Source organism: Otolemur garnettii, unplaced genomic scaffold, assembly GCF_000181295.1.
Source record: "Otolemur garnettii isolate 467f Iridium unplaced genomic scaffold, OtoGar3 scaffold00031, whole genome shotgun sequence".
NCBI classification, from domain to species: domain Eukaryota; kingdom Metazoa; phylum Chordata; class Mammalia; order Primates; family Galagidae; genus Otolemur; species Otolemur garnettii.
Window position 1 is genome coordinate 1,605,159 of NW_003852426.1, and position 13,149 is coordinate 1,618,307.

Consider the following 13,149-nt stretch of genomic DNA (forward strand, 5'->3'; position numbering starts at 1 on the left):
GAGTTAATGTTTCTTAGGAAATGGAAAGATTCAGATGAGGCAGATTTGGTGCTGGTGAAAGTGGCAAATATGAAGTGTCCTCAAATTGTTATTGCTTTTTATGAAGATAGACTAACTTGGAATTCTTGTCCAGAAGATGAAGCTCAACAATTGTTTGCATTGCTATATATATTGCTATATATGTGTGTGTGTGTATATATATATATATTTGTGTGTGTGTGTATCTGGGTCTTGGTTTTTGATTGATGAGTGTGAAGAAATAAGAAATACATTCTAATAAGTTTGTACCTAGTTTGATATGTCCATTTTGAAAGTAGTACTAGGAGAATTGTGGTGGTGGGCGAAGGTTGCATCAGTACCACTGGTTACTTTGAACAAATAAGTAAAAGCTTTCTCTGGTTGCTTCATTTATCAGAAAAGAAAATTTGATACCATGGTATATTATTTCCTCTGCATTAGAGAACAGCTTTTTAAAAGGTAAGGGAAATTTCCATAGCCATTTTTCAATAAGAACTTGTGTTTAACTGTTTGCTTAAGGACCATTCTGGGTTTTTTCTTAAATTTGTTTCTGTATATGTATATGTAAGTTGCATATGTAAATGATTTTCTTTGCTTATAAACATTCACCAAAACAAAAATCACAGGTAAGCCCAGGTGTCTGCAATGCCATCATTCTGAGCAATGCAAGAACAGAAAATTTTACTGAAGCCATAATGTTTCAAATTAAATAGTGGATTATTTTTTTAAATTTTCTTTATTTCTTTACTATACTATTATTTTTTATTACATCATAACTTTGTACATTGATGCATTTATGGGGTTCAATGTACATTTTGATATACAATGTGAAATGCTTACCTTGAACTAAGTAACACGTCCATCACAGTTATACTCATTTCTTAATAGTTTTGAAATGTACCGTTGCATCATGCACATTAGGCGAGGTCCCCCCAAATACTCTTCTTACTCCCATGTCCCCCATCCCCTCCCCTCTCTCTTCTCTTCCCTTCTACCTTCTGGACTATAGTTATGTTTTGCCATTTGTATGAGTGTGTAGGTGATTATATATTGATTTCATAGTAGTACTGAGTACATTGCATATTTTTTCCCCATTCTTGAGATACTTTACTAATAAGAATATGTTCCAGTTCCATCTAGGTAAACATAAAAGATGTGAAGTCTCCATATTTTTTACAGCTGCATAGTATTCCATGGTGTACATATACCACAATTTGCTAATCCATTCATGGGTTGATGGGCACTTAGGCTGTTTCCATGTCTTGGCTATTATGAATTGGGCTGCAGTAAACATTCTGGTGCAAATGTCTTTGTTTTAAAATAATTTTTGATCATCTGGGTATATACCTAGTAGAGTAATTGCAGGATTGAACTGTAGGTCTACTTTTAGTTCCTTGAGTGTTCTCCAGTATTCTTTCCAAAAGGGTTGTATTAGCTTGCATTCTCACCAGCAGTGTAGAAGTGTTCCCTTCTCTCTGCATCCACACCAACATCTGTAGTTTTGGGATTTTGTGATGTAGTCTAATCTTACTGGAATTAGATAATATCTCAAGTGGTTTTGATTTGCATTTCTCTGATGATTAAGGATGATGAGCATTTTTCATGTGTTTGTAGGCCATGCACCTGTCTTCATCAGAGAAGTTTCTGTTCAAGTCTCTTGCCCACATAAAAATGGGGTTAATTGTTCTTTTCTTATTGATTAGTTTGAGTTCTCTGTAGATTCTAGTTATCTGACCTTTGTCAGAAGCATAATCTGCAAAAATCTTCTCCCATTCTGAAGATTGTCTGCTTGCTTTACTTACTGTGCTCTTGGCTGTGCAAAAGCTTTTTAGTTTGATAAGATCCCGGTAATGTATTTTTGGTGTTGCTTAAAGTGCCCAGGGGGGGTCCTCCTCATAAAATATTCTCCCAGGCCAATTTATTCAAGTGGTTTCCCTGCACACTCTTCTAGTATTTTTATAGTTTCATGTCTTAAGTTTAAGTCTTTTATCCAGTGAGAATCAATTTTTGTTAATGGTGAAAGGTGAGGGTTCAGTTTCAGTCTTCTACAGGTCGCCAGCCAGTTCACCCAGCATCATTTGTTAAATAGGGAGTCTTTCCCCCACTGAATATTTTTGATAGGCTTGTCAAAATCAAATGATGATAAGCAGCTGGGTTCATCTCTTGGTTCTCCATTCTGTTCCATACATCTACCTCTCTGTTTTTGTGCCAGTACCATGCTGTTTTGATCACTATAGATTTATAGTATAGCCTAAAGTCTGGTAACGTGATACCTCCTGGTCTGTTCTTATTTCTGAGTAATGTATTTGCTATTCAAGGTTTTTTCTGACTACATATAAAATGAAGTACTATTTTTTCAAGTTCTTTAATAGGTGCTTTAATAGGGATTGCATTAAATCTCTAAATTGCTTTGGGTAGTATGGACATTTTAACAATGTTGATTCTTCCTGGCTATGAGCATGGTATGTTTTCCCATTTGTTAACATATTCAGCTATTTCTTTTGTCAGAGTTTCATAGTTCTCCTTATAGAGATCTTTCACATCCTTTGTTAGGTAAATTCCCAGATATTTCATCTTCTTTGGCACTACTGTAAAAGGAATAGAGTCTGTGACTTTATTTTCAGCTTGACTATTGTTAGCATATATAAAAGCTACTGATTTGTGACTATTGATTTGTATCCTGAGACTCTGGTCTATTCCTTGATCACTTCTAAGAGTTTTGAAGTTGTGTCCCTGGGATTTCCCAGGTATAAGATCATATCATTTGCAAAGAATGAGAGTTTGATCTCCTCTGACCCTATTTAATATCCTTGATTGCCTTCTCTTGCCTGATTGTGATGGCTAAGACTTCCTACTATGTTGAAAAGCAGTGGAAACAATGGGAAACCTTGCTTTGTTCCTGATCTGAGGGGAGATGTTTTCAATTTGACACCATTGAATATGATATTGGCTGTGGGTTTGTTGTAGATGGCCTCTATCAGTCTAAGAAATGTCCCTTCTATGCCTATTTTCTTAAGTGTTCTCATCATGAAAGGATGCTGGATGTTATCAAAGGCTTCTTCTGCATCAATTGAGAGACTCATATGGTCTTTGATTTTTATTTTATTAATGTGATGTATTATATTTATATATTTGCATATGTTGAACCAACCCTATAATCCTGGAATAAAATCAACTTGATCATGGTGTATAATTTTTTTGATATGTTGTTGAATTCTGCTTGCTAAGATCCTATTGATTATTTTTGCATCGATATTCATTACTGATATTGGTCTATAATTTTCTTTCTTTATTGGATCCTTTCCTGGTTTGGGTATCAGGGTGATATTTGCTTCATAGAAAATGTTGGGAAGTATTCCTTCTTTTTCTATGCTTTAGAAAATATTGTATAATATGGGTACTAGTTCCCCTTGAAAGGATTGATAGAATTCAGATGTGAAGCCATCTGGTCTCGGACTTTTCTTTTTTGGGAGATTTCATATTGTTGATGCTATTTTAGTGATTGATACAGGTCTATTTGAGATTTCTAATTCTTTCTTGTTGAGTCTAGAAAGGTGGCATACTTGCAGGTATTGGTCCATTTCCTTCAGATTTTTATATTTCTGAGAATAGTGATTTCTGTAGTTATTATTGAGGATGTTTTGAATTTCTGTGGTGTCTTTTGTTATTTCTCCTTTATCATTTCTGATAGATGATATTTGAGATTTTAATTTCTGTTTCTGGTTAGGTTGGCCAAAGTTTTATCAATTTTATCCATCTTTTCAGAAGACCAACTTTTTGTTTCATTGATCTTCTGAATGAGTACTTTGTTTTCTATTTCCTTTAATTCTACCCTAATTTTGGTTATTTCTTTTCTTCTGCTGGGTTTGGGGTTGCAATGTTCTTTTTCCAGTTGCTTGAGATGATCCATTAAGTTATTGGCTTCCTCTCTTTCTGTTTTCTTGATGAAGGCTTCCAATGCTATATAAATTTCCCTCTTAGGACTGCCTTTTCAGTATCCCATGGGTTTTGATAATTTGTGTCTTCATTATCATTTTGTTCCAAAAATTTGGTAATTTCCTTCTTAATCTTGTCTTTGACCCAGCTATTATTCAGTCTATGATTATTTAGTTTCCATGACTTTATTTGAGTACAAAGATACCTGTTGCTGTTGAGTTCAACTTTTATTCCATGGTGTTCTGAGAAGATACAAGGAATAATTTCTATTCTTTCAAATTTGTGGAGGTTAGACTTGTGTCCTAGGATATGAACTATTTTGGAGGATGACCTGTGGGCTGATGAGAAGAATGTATTTTCAGTTTTATTAGGATGAAATGTTCTGTAGAGGTCTGTAAAGTCCATTTGTTCTAGGGTCAGGTTTAAGTCTAATATTTCTTTGTTATTTTCTTCTTGGAGGATCTATCCAAAACTGTGAGAGGGGTGTTATCTTCAACTATTATAGTGCAGGAATATATCAAGTTGTTCATATCCATTATCATTTGCTTTATAAATTAAGGAGCATTCTGGTAGGGAACATAAATGTTAATTATTGAAATCTCTTCATATTAGGTATTTCCCTTGACAAATACATAGTGACCATCCTTATCTTCCTTTATCTTTGTGGATTTAAATACAATTTTATCTGCAACTAAAATTGCAATCCTTGCTTTTCTCTGGTTTCCATTGCCTGTATTAAAGAAGTCACATGAAGGCTGTGTTGACCAGTTTGATGGAAGTATTTCGGATTGCATGTGAATACCCCACACTGTACCCCAAAAGTGTATTAATGTACATAGTTACCATTCAATTAAAAAAAAAAAAGAAGTCCACCCCTTCACCCTGAGTCTATTAAGGTAAGATGAGATTCTTGTATACATCAGATGTCCAGTCTGAGTTTATGTATCCAGTCAGCTAAACTGTGCCTCTTTAGAGGACAATTTAAGCCATTCACATTAATTGAGAAAATTGATAAGCCTGGTTGTGTTTTGGGTGTCAAAATTTTCAGATGTCCAGTGGACATTTTTAATCCTTTCATCACTGTGGAATTTGGCTTTTGTTCAAAAATTTCTGGATGAGTTTACTGTGGAGGTAGAGCATTGTGCTAGTCATTGTGGAGGATAGGTCTGAGAGTATCCAGGATAGCTGGTTTAGTTATGACTTCAACATGTGTATCTTGGCTCGGCGCTTGTGGCTCAAGTGGCTAAGGCCACATACACCTAAGGTGGTGGGTTCGAATCCAGCCTGGGTCCGCCAAAACAACAATGATGGCTGCAACCAAAAAATAGCCGGGCGTTGTGGTGGGCGCCTGTGGTCCCAGTGACTTGAGAGGCTGAGGCAGAAGACTCGCTTGAGCCCGGGACTTGGAGGTTGCTGTGAGCTGTGGTGCCACGGTACTCTACCCAGGAGGATAGCTTGAGGCTCTGTCTCAAAAAACCCCCTCAAAAACAAAAGAAATGTGTATCTCATTAAAGTATTTGACTTCTCCATCACAAATGAAACTCAGTTCAGCTAGATACAGGATCCTGGGCTGGAAGTTGTTTTGTTTTAAGGACTGAATGTTAATGACCATCCTCTTCTGACTTGAAACATTTTGGCTGAGAGATCTGCAGTCATTCTGATATCTCTCCCTTGGTAGGGGATGCTTTTCTTACATCTGGCTGCTTGCAGAGTTTTCTCCTTTGTCTTGACTTTGGCAAGGTTAATCACAATGTGTCTAGGAGATGCTTTATTTGGATTGAGTCTTGCTAGAGGTCTGAAACTATCTACTATCTGAAGTTCTTTGTCTCTTGCAATGCTTGGGAAGTTGTCCTCCAAAATCTCTTGGAGTAGAGCATCTGACCTTTAGGACCAGCCTTTTCTCCTTTGGGAATTCCTATAAGATGAATGTTTGAGCTTTTGGATTGATCCCACAACTCTCTCAGGGAATGATCAATTTTTGCTCTCCATTTTTCTGCCTCTTTGAGCATTTGGGAACGTTCAAAAGCTTTGTCCGCAGTTTGAGAGATCCTTTCTTCTGTCTTGTATTTCAGAGCTTCTCAACTAACTTTTTTGTTTCCTTGAGCTCTGCTATCTCTTTTGTCATTATGTCCATTTCTTTGGTGACTTTGTCTTTGAATTCGTTAATTTCTTGAGACAACTTTAGAACTACTCTTTGGAGTTCAGTTTCTATCTTTTCTTTCATTCTATTTATTTTATTTTCCATCCATTCTGAATTCTGAATTCGGATTTCTAACATTGCAGCCATTTGTCTATGCATGACATCTTCAGTTGTATCTCCTTTATCATTTCTTTGGAGGGTTGATTTACTCATGTTATTCATGTTACCAGAGTTCTTCTGTGGGGTCTGCACCATGTTTATTTCCTCCCGTTTGGCTATTAGAACTGTTAGGGTGAGATTGAATTGGGGTTCCCAGGTAGTAGAGATAGCCCCTTACCAAAGCACTAGGCTTTATAATTGTGACTTATCTCCTACAACCTTACAAAGGCCCTTTCAGAGTTTTGGCTAGAGATTCTGAAGACCTACTTGGTGAGATAGCACAAGCTGGCTCTGTTTTGATATCAGTCAACTTTTACCCTAAGAAGCCACACTATTAGGTTTAAATCTTGGCTGTGAAGAGATACAAACAGCTATGGCACCCAGCCCCCACCCTTCAGTTCTTTTCCACTACAGAACTTCAAAGGTCAACCTCAGAATGTTCCCAAGTGGACGGCCCCAGACACCAGTTCCAATTAAATTGTCTCAGGCAGTGCAAACCCTGCTCAACAGAGAGGGATTCAAGCGTCTCTAGAAGCACAATTGTAGCCAGGGATCTACACCCTCGCCTGCCAGACTCAGTCCCCAGTGTTATCCGCTTCTCTGCTCACAGGCCATGCCCATGCTCACTGGTCTCAGTCCACACCCAGCGAGTCGTTGCTTGCCAGACCAGTTGGAGTCAGGGGACCATATCCCAGCCTGCCAGTCTCAGTTCACTGCCTGGCAAGACTCTGTTTGCAGGCTCTGTTTGAGCCAGGGCACCATGCCCTGCCTGCAGGTCTCAGTCCTCACCCAATAAGCCTCTGCTCACTGGCATGCTGGTGACAAGGGACCACACCCTTGCTCTCAGGTCTTGGTCCACACCTGGCAAGCTTCTGCTCACAGGCCCAGCAGGGGCTGGGGACCAGCCCTGCCTGCTGAACTCAGTCCACATGGGGCAACCACTCTCCTGCTGTGTGTGCCATCAGAACCAGGGGTTCTGCACCCTGTCCCACCAGACACAGCCCGAATCAAGGGTCAACACTATTACTGGCTGGGCATAGTCATAACCAGGGGACTGCTCCTCCTCCTGATGAGTGTCCCTTCCTTCCCACATCTTCTTTCTTTCTTATTAGTCACAGATTCAATCCTGATGGTTGGTGGTCCATACTATGTCTGGATCTCTCAGGAATAGACCAAACATTCTGCTCTCTGCAGGGGGCAGAACTTCAGACAGCCATTTGAGGAAGGAATAGTGCACTGGGAGTTTGGAATTGTGGGGAAAAATATCTGTTTAATTTTATGCCTAGTGGGGGTGGAGGGTATCTGGGTTCATAACTGGCATCTGGCTTGCTGAACTTCTTTCTTGGCTAAACTCCCCACCTTTGGCTTCATAGAGTCCAGTTCCATCCAGTTTTTCTCCCTCTGGTCAGGAGCCTCTGCTGAGGGTTGCTACCAGTCAGCCTATTCCCAGAATTCCTAAATAGTTGATTCTTAATTTGACAATTTAAATTGATAATTTAAAGCAGCCATGTCAGAATCTGGATCTATATGTATAGTCATATAAATGCAAAATTATGTTTACAAAAATTCTAAAAGGAAAATGTTTATCATTATCAACAACCTTCTCACCCCAATGAGTCAAGTAGACTAATCCTGATGCGTTCTAATAAGGTAAACAAATAAGACTTAGTTAAATGGACATTAAAGATTCCTCTAGTAAGCCATTCCTAGGCATGGCTTATAGAAACCTAATCAGATGGTTAACCAATGTTGGTAGTTTCAGACCTGCTGACATAAATTTGTGAACAAACTCTGTAATTTAAACTATTGACCTGCATGCTTTTTCCTTACCCCAACTCATTCCTTACATGTAGACTCAAACTTTTCAGTATTTGGGTTACCAGTTGAGCAGAAGCCATAAAAAACAAAAGAAAACAAAAAACAACCCCCCAAACCAAATTTATAATAAACAGAATGTTATCCAATTGTATATTGTTTACTTTATTGTAGATAATGGTGAACAGTGGTCAATAAATAGTTTTATATTCCTTTATGTAAAAAGAAAAAGAAAAGGAAAGCATTAAATGAACATGAATTCTCTAAGGCTGGACCTAAAGCAGATGTCCAGAACCCATCCACACCTCCCAGCCCAGCCAGCCCCCCCAGAGTCATCACCTGAGGCCTATTTGCCCCTGAAGCCCTCAGCCCTTCATCCCTCTATGACCTTCTGTCCATTTCCTTCTGGCTTCGGCTCACACTGCCCCAGGAAACCTGTGAGGTTAGCATTACTAATGCACTAAGTATTGCCAATTCTTCACCTTTCTTTACTTCTCAGCAGCTTCCTCACTCTCCTCTCTTTTATTCCTTTCTCTCAATTCCTATGGATTTACTTCATGAATTTATTAGAAAGTTGTTCTAGCTGGAAGAAAGAGCAGAGAATTATAAGATCTTTGTGAAACTACCACTCAGGGTTGTCTATTCGTATCATTTTAACATTATTCACTATATGTAGTACATGGAGAAAATAATGGAAATACTTGCAGAGTCCTCATTTCAGTTCTGATGCACATGTGTATCTGTCAACACTGTATCAAGCAAAGCAAGGACTGCCAGGGGTAGGGGGAGTGTCTTGCATTTGGCGTTTGCCTTTATATTTCTAGTAAGTTTTTAAAAATGCCTTTGTTTGATATGTTCCCTGTTCTTAGACTCTGTATAAATTGTTTCTTGGTGAATGCATCATTCTGTGATTTGCTTTTTCAGTTAATATGGTCTGTGGGATGAATCCACATTCATGCAAATACTCCATTTGTTTTCTCTGCTAGATAGTATTCCATGGAGTAATATGTTACAGTTTCTGTCTTTCCCTCTTCAGTGACCTTTAGGCTATTTCTGCTACAGACATTGCTGCAATGACCACCATTGGGATTCCCTCCCTGGTCCCTGTGTGAGTTCCCCTGGGATGTGGATGTGGAAGGGGAATCACTGCGCCTTGACCACATGCGGCCACAAGATGTCAGATTATTCTCTGAAGAGGCTGTACCAGTCTCTCCTCCCTTCCCCTTAGAGGCTCCTGTGACATCGGCCAGTTCCATTCTCTTCCTCCCACACTGGCTGCTCCTCAGTTCCCTTCACTGGCTCCTGTTGCTGTAATTGCAGAAGTTTCCACCTTGCTAAGTGCTCTCCTGTTCCCCACTTCCAGAGGTATAGAGACCACCTATCCATGGGAGGCTCCCCAACATGTGTCTCTAGATAGGTCTATACTTTACAAAACAATGACACCAGAACAGGTACTATTATATATTGCAAATGGATTGCAAACTGGCAACGTTTTTAAGAATGGCAAGTTGGCAATTTATGTCCAAATTAAAAATGTATTTACCCATCAGTCCCATTTCTAGGAGCATGTTCATTTAAAACTATAAGTTAGTCTTTTTGGAGAAAAGTATGGAGAATCCTCAAAGATCTAAAAGTAGACCTTCTGTTTGACCCTGCAATCCCATTACTAGGTATCTCCCCAGAAGAACAAAAATCATTTTACCACAAAGACATTTGCACTAGAATATTTACTGTAGCTCAATTCATAATTGCCAAGTTGTGGAAGCAACCTAAGTGTCTATCAACCCATGAATGGATCAACAAACTGTTATATGTATACCGTGGAGTATTATTCAGTCATTTAAAAAGATGGAGACTTTATATTTTTTTCTCTTCTCGTCTTTTCTTTTCTTTTCTTTCTTTCTTTCTTTTTTTTTTTGAGACAGAATCTGACTTTGTACAGGGTCATGGCATCATAGCTCACAGCAACCTCAAACTCTTGGGCTTAAGCAATTCTCTGGTTTCAGCCTCCCAAGTAGCTGGGACTACAGGCGCCTGGCACAATGACTGGCTATTGTTTTAGAGAGGAGGTCTTACTCTGGCTCAGTCTGGTCTTGAACCAGTCAGCTCAGACAATCCACGTGCCTCAGTCTCCCAGAGTGCTAGGATTACATGTATGAGCCACTGCACCAGGCCAAGACTTTACATCTTTTGCATTTATCTGGATGGAGTTGAAATACATTCTTCTTAGTAAAGTATTGCAAGAATGGAAAAATAAATACTCAGTATACTCCACATAATATGAAATTAATATATAAACAATTACATGTTCATAAAAATAATAAAACACTATAAAAATTATTGACATCCACAGATGGAGTACGACTATGGACAAATAGTGGGGTTCAAGTCCAGGGTCTCCACTTGCTGCCTGTGTAATCTTAGGCAAGTCCTTTAGCCTCTCTCTGCTATAGTTTTTTCCTATAAAAAGATGATGATAACGAGATCCACTTTACTGGATAGTGGTGGCTATTACGTCAATCTATGCAAAGTGCTGTCTAGGACTTGTGCCTCAGAGGTTTTAAAATAATTTAAAGAGTGATGTGGCAGGTAAAAAAATTATATAACTATAAGTTAGCAGCCTTGTTTATAACAGCTAAAAAAGCAAAAAGAGAAAGAAATAATCCAAATATCTATCAGGAGCAGGCTGGTTGCAAAGCATAATATTCAAAGGAATAATCTCACTTAAAAAAAAAACATTGCAGATCTCTATAAAGAGAACTATGAAACTCTAAAAAAAGAAATAGCTGAAAATGTTAAGAAATGGAAAAACATACCATGCTCATGGCTGGGAAGAATCAACATTGTTAAAATGTCCATACTACCCAAAGTAATATATAATTTTAATGCAATCCCCATTAAAGCTCCACTCTCATATTTTAAAGATCTTGAAAAAACAATACTTCATTTTATATGGAATCAGATAAAACCTCAAATAGCCAAGACATTACTCAGGAATAAAAGCAAAGTAGGAGGAATCACGCTACCAGACCTCAGACTATACTATAAATCTATAGTGATCAAAACAGTATGATACTGGCACAAAAATAGAGAGGTAGATGTATGGAACAGAATAGAGAGCCAACAGATGAATCCAGCTACTTACCATTACCTGATCTTTGACAAGCCAATTAAAAACATTGAGAGGGGAAAAGATTCCCTATTTAACAAATGGCGCTGGGTGAACTGGCTGGCAATCTGTAGAAGACTGAAACTGGACCCACACCTTTCACCATAAACTAAGATAGACTCTCACTGGATTAAAGATTTAAATTTAAGACATGAAATCATAAAAATACTAGAAGAAAGTGTAGGGAAAACACTTGAAGAAATCGGCTTGGGTGAACATTTTATGAGGAGAACACCCCGGGCAATTGAAGCAACATCAAAAATACACTTTTGGGACCTGATCAAACTAAAGAGCTTCTGCACAGCCAAGAACACAGTAAGTAAGGCAAGCAGACAGCCATTTGAACTTAAGGAAGATGATTTGGAGGGAGCGAATGTAATTTATAAGCGTGATGTTGGAAAAGTATTAATGAAGCTTAGAAAACCTAGAATTACAGCTGCAATTTGGTCCTCAGGAAAAATTATTTGCACTGGAGCAACAAGTAAAGAAGCAGCTACATTTGATGCCAGACGTTTAGCACACTGTCTGCAGAAACTAGGCTTCCAGGTAATACTTACGGATTTTAAAGTTGTTAATATTTTGGCAGTATGTAACATGCCATTTGAAATTCGTTTGCCAGAATTCACAAAGAACAACTGACCTCATGCCAGTTATGAACCTGAACTTCATCCTGCTGTGTGCTATCCAATAAAGTCTCTAAGAGCTACATTACAGATGTTTTCAACAGGAAGTATCACAGTAACAGAGCCCAATGTAAAGGCCATTGCTACTGCTGTGGACCAGATTTACCTATTTGCGTTTGAAAGCAGGAAAGAAATTTTATAATTCATTACTTAATTGGTTAGAATCTCTAACTGAGCACCTTTTAAAACCTGCACATTTGAACTCAAAAGGAAAACTGGACCAACACTAATTGAGGAAATAGACTCTTTTACTCATTCATGGCTACAGAGTAAGTTCCAGGCCTTTGGATTTTCTTCCAAACATTGCTGTAATATAAAAAGGAAGTTTACAAGACATGACATTGCTGCTTTTACAAAAGGACATTCCATTTATTTTCACAGTAATTCTCATGTCCCCATAAGCAGAGCTGGCACAATGTGCACTACCTTAGATTGTTTTATTGTTGTCATTGTTATTTTTTTCCAGTTTGAACTAAGGTGTTTTATTTATGAATAGTCTTTTACATTTTTGTATGCTGAGTATGGGCACCAAAGAACTTGTAAAAGTTACCTTTTTCAATTGAATGTGCAAAGTAAAAGTTTGGAAAACATCTCTTTTTACATCCATTCTGTAACTTTTATTCCTCATTTTCTATTTGAACAAAAATTGTATTCATAATTTTTTTAATCTATGCAAGCTTAGACTTTGGCTAAAGTGTGTTGGCTTCTTTTTGAAGTGTACTTTGTGTATATATATATATATATATATGTGTGCCACATGTGAATAGTATCTTTAATGCTGTGTTACCAAATATCTAATAGGAAATTTTTTCATGCATATTGGAAATAAAAATGTGTATATAAATTCTAGGGAACTGGAGTAGAATTTTATAGATAAAGGGTAATGTTTAATGCTGCTAATTTAATATGATAGAAAATGTTAAATCACTTTTGAAAGTAAAGAAATTCTAGTTTTACAAAGAGAAACCTCTTACCCACTAGATGGACATGAGATAGCGTGTGCCCCATTTGGACTTTTGTTATTCTGGAAAGACTCAACAACTGTAGCTGTAGGGAAGTGGTTGAGGTTCTTGACGCATTCATTTTAGGCCGGTGTTCAACACTGTGCTAATAGTCTAGTCAGAAATTGATAACATTGTGCTGTTTTAAGAATAAGTGCCCATAAGCTGCCTCTGTGCCACAGTATAATTATGATATAGTTTCACTTGAACTTGAAAGCCATTTTGTGA

At 37.9% G+C, this 13,149-nt stretch overlaps 2 pseudogenes; one reads left to right on the top strand and one right to left on the bottom strand.

The window, feature by feature from the left end:
* The window catches only part of LOC105886920, a 19,799-nt pseudogene extending 12,453 nt beyond the window's left edge, over nt 1-7,346 (bottom strand).
* A 580-nt stretch (nt 7,347-7,926) lies between these two features.
* LOC100953766 lies at nt 7,927-12,062 on the top strand (annotated as a pseudogene).
* The last annotated feature ends 1,087 nt before the right edge of the window (nt 12,063-13,149 follow it).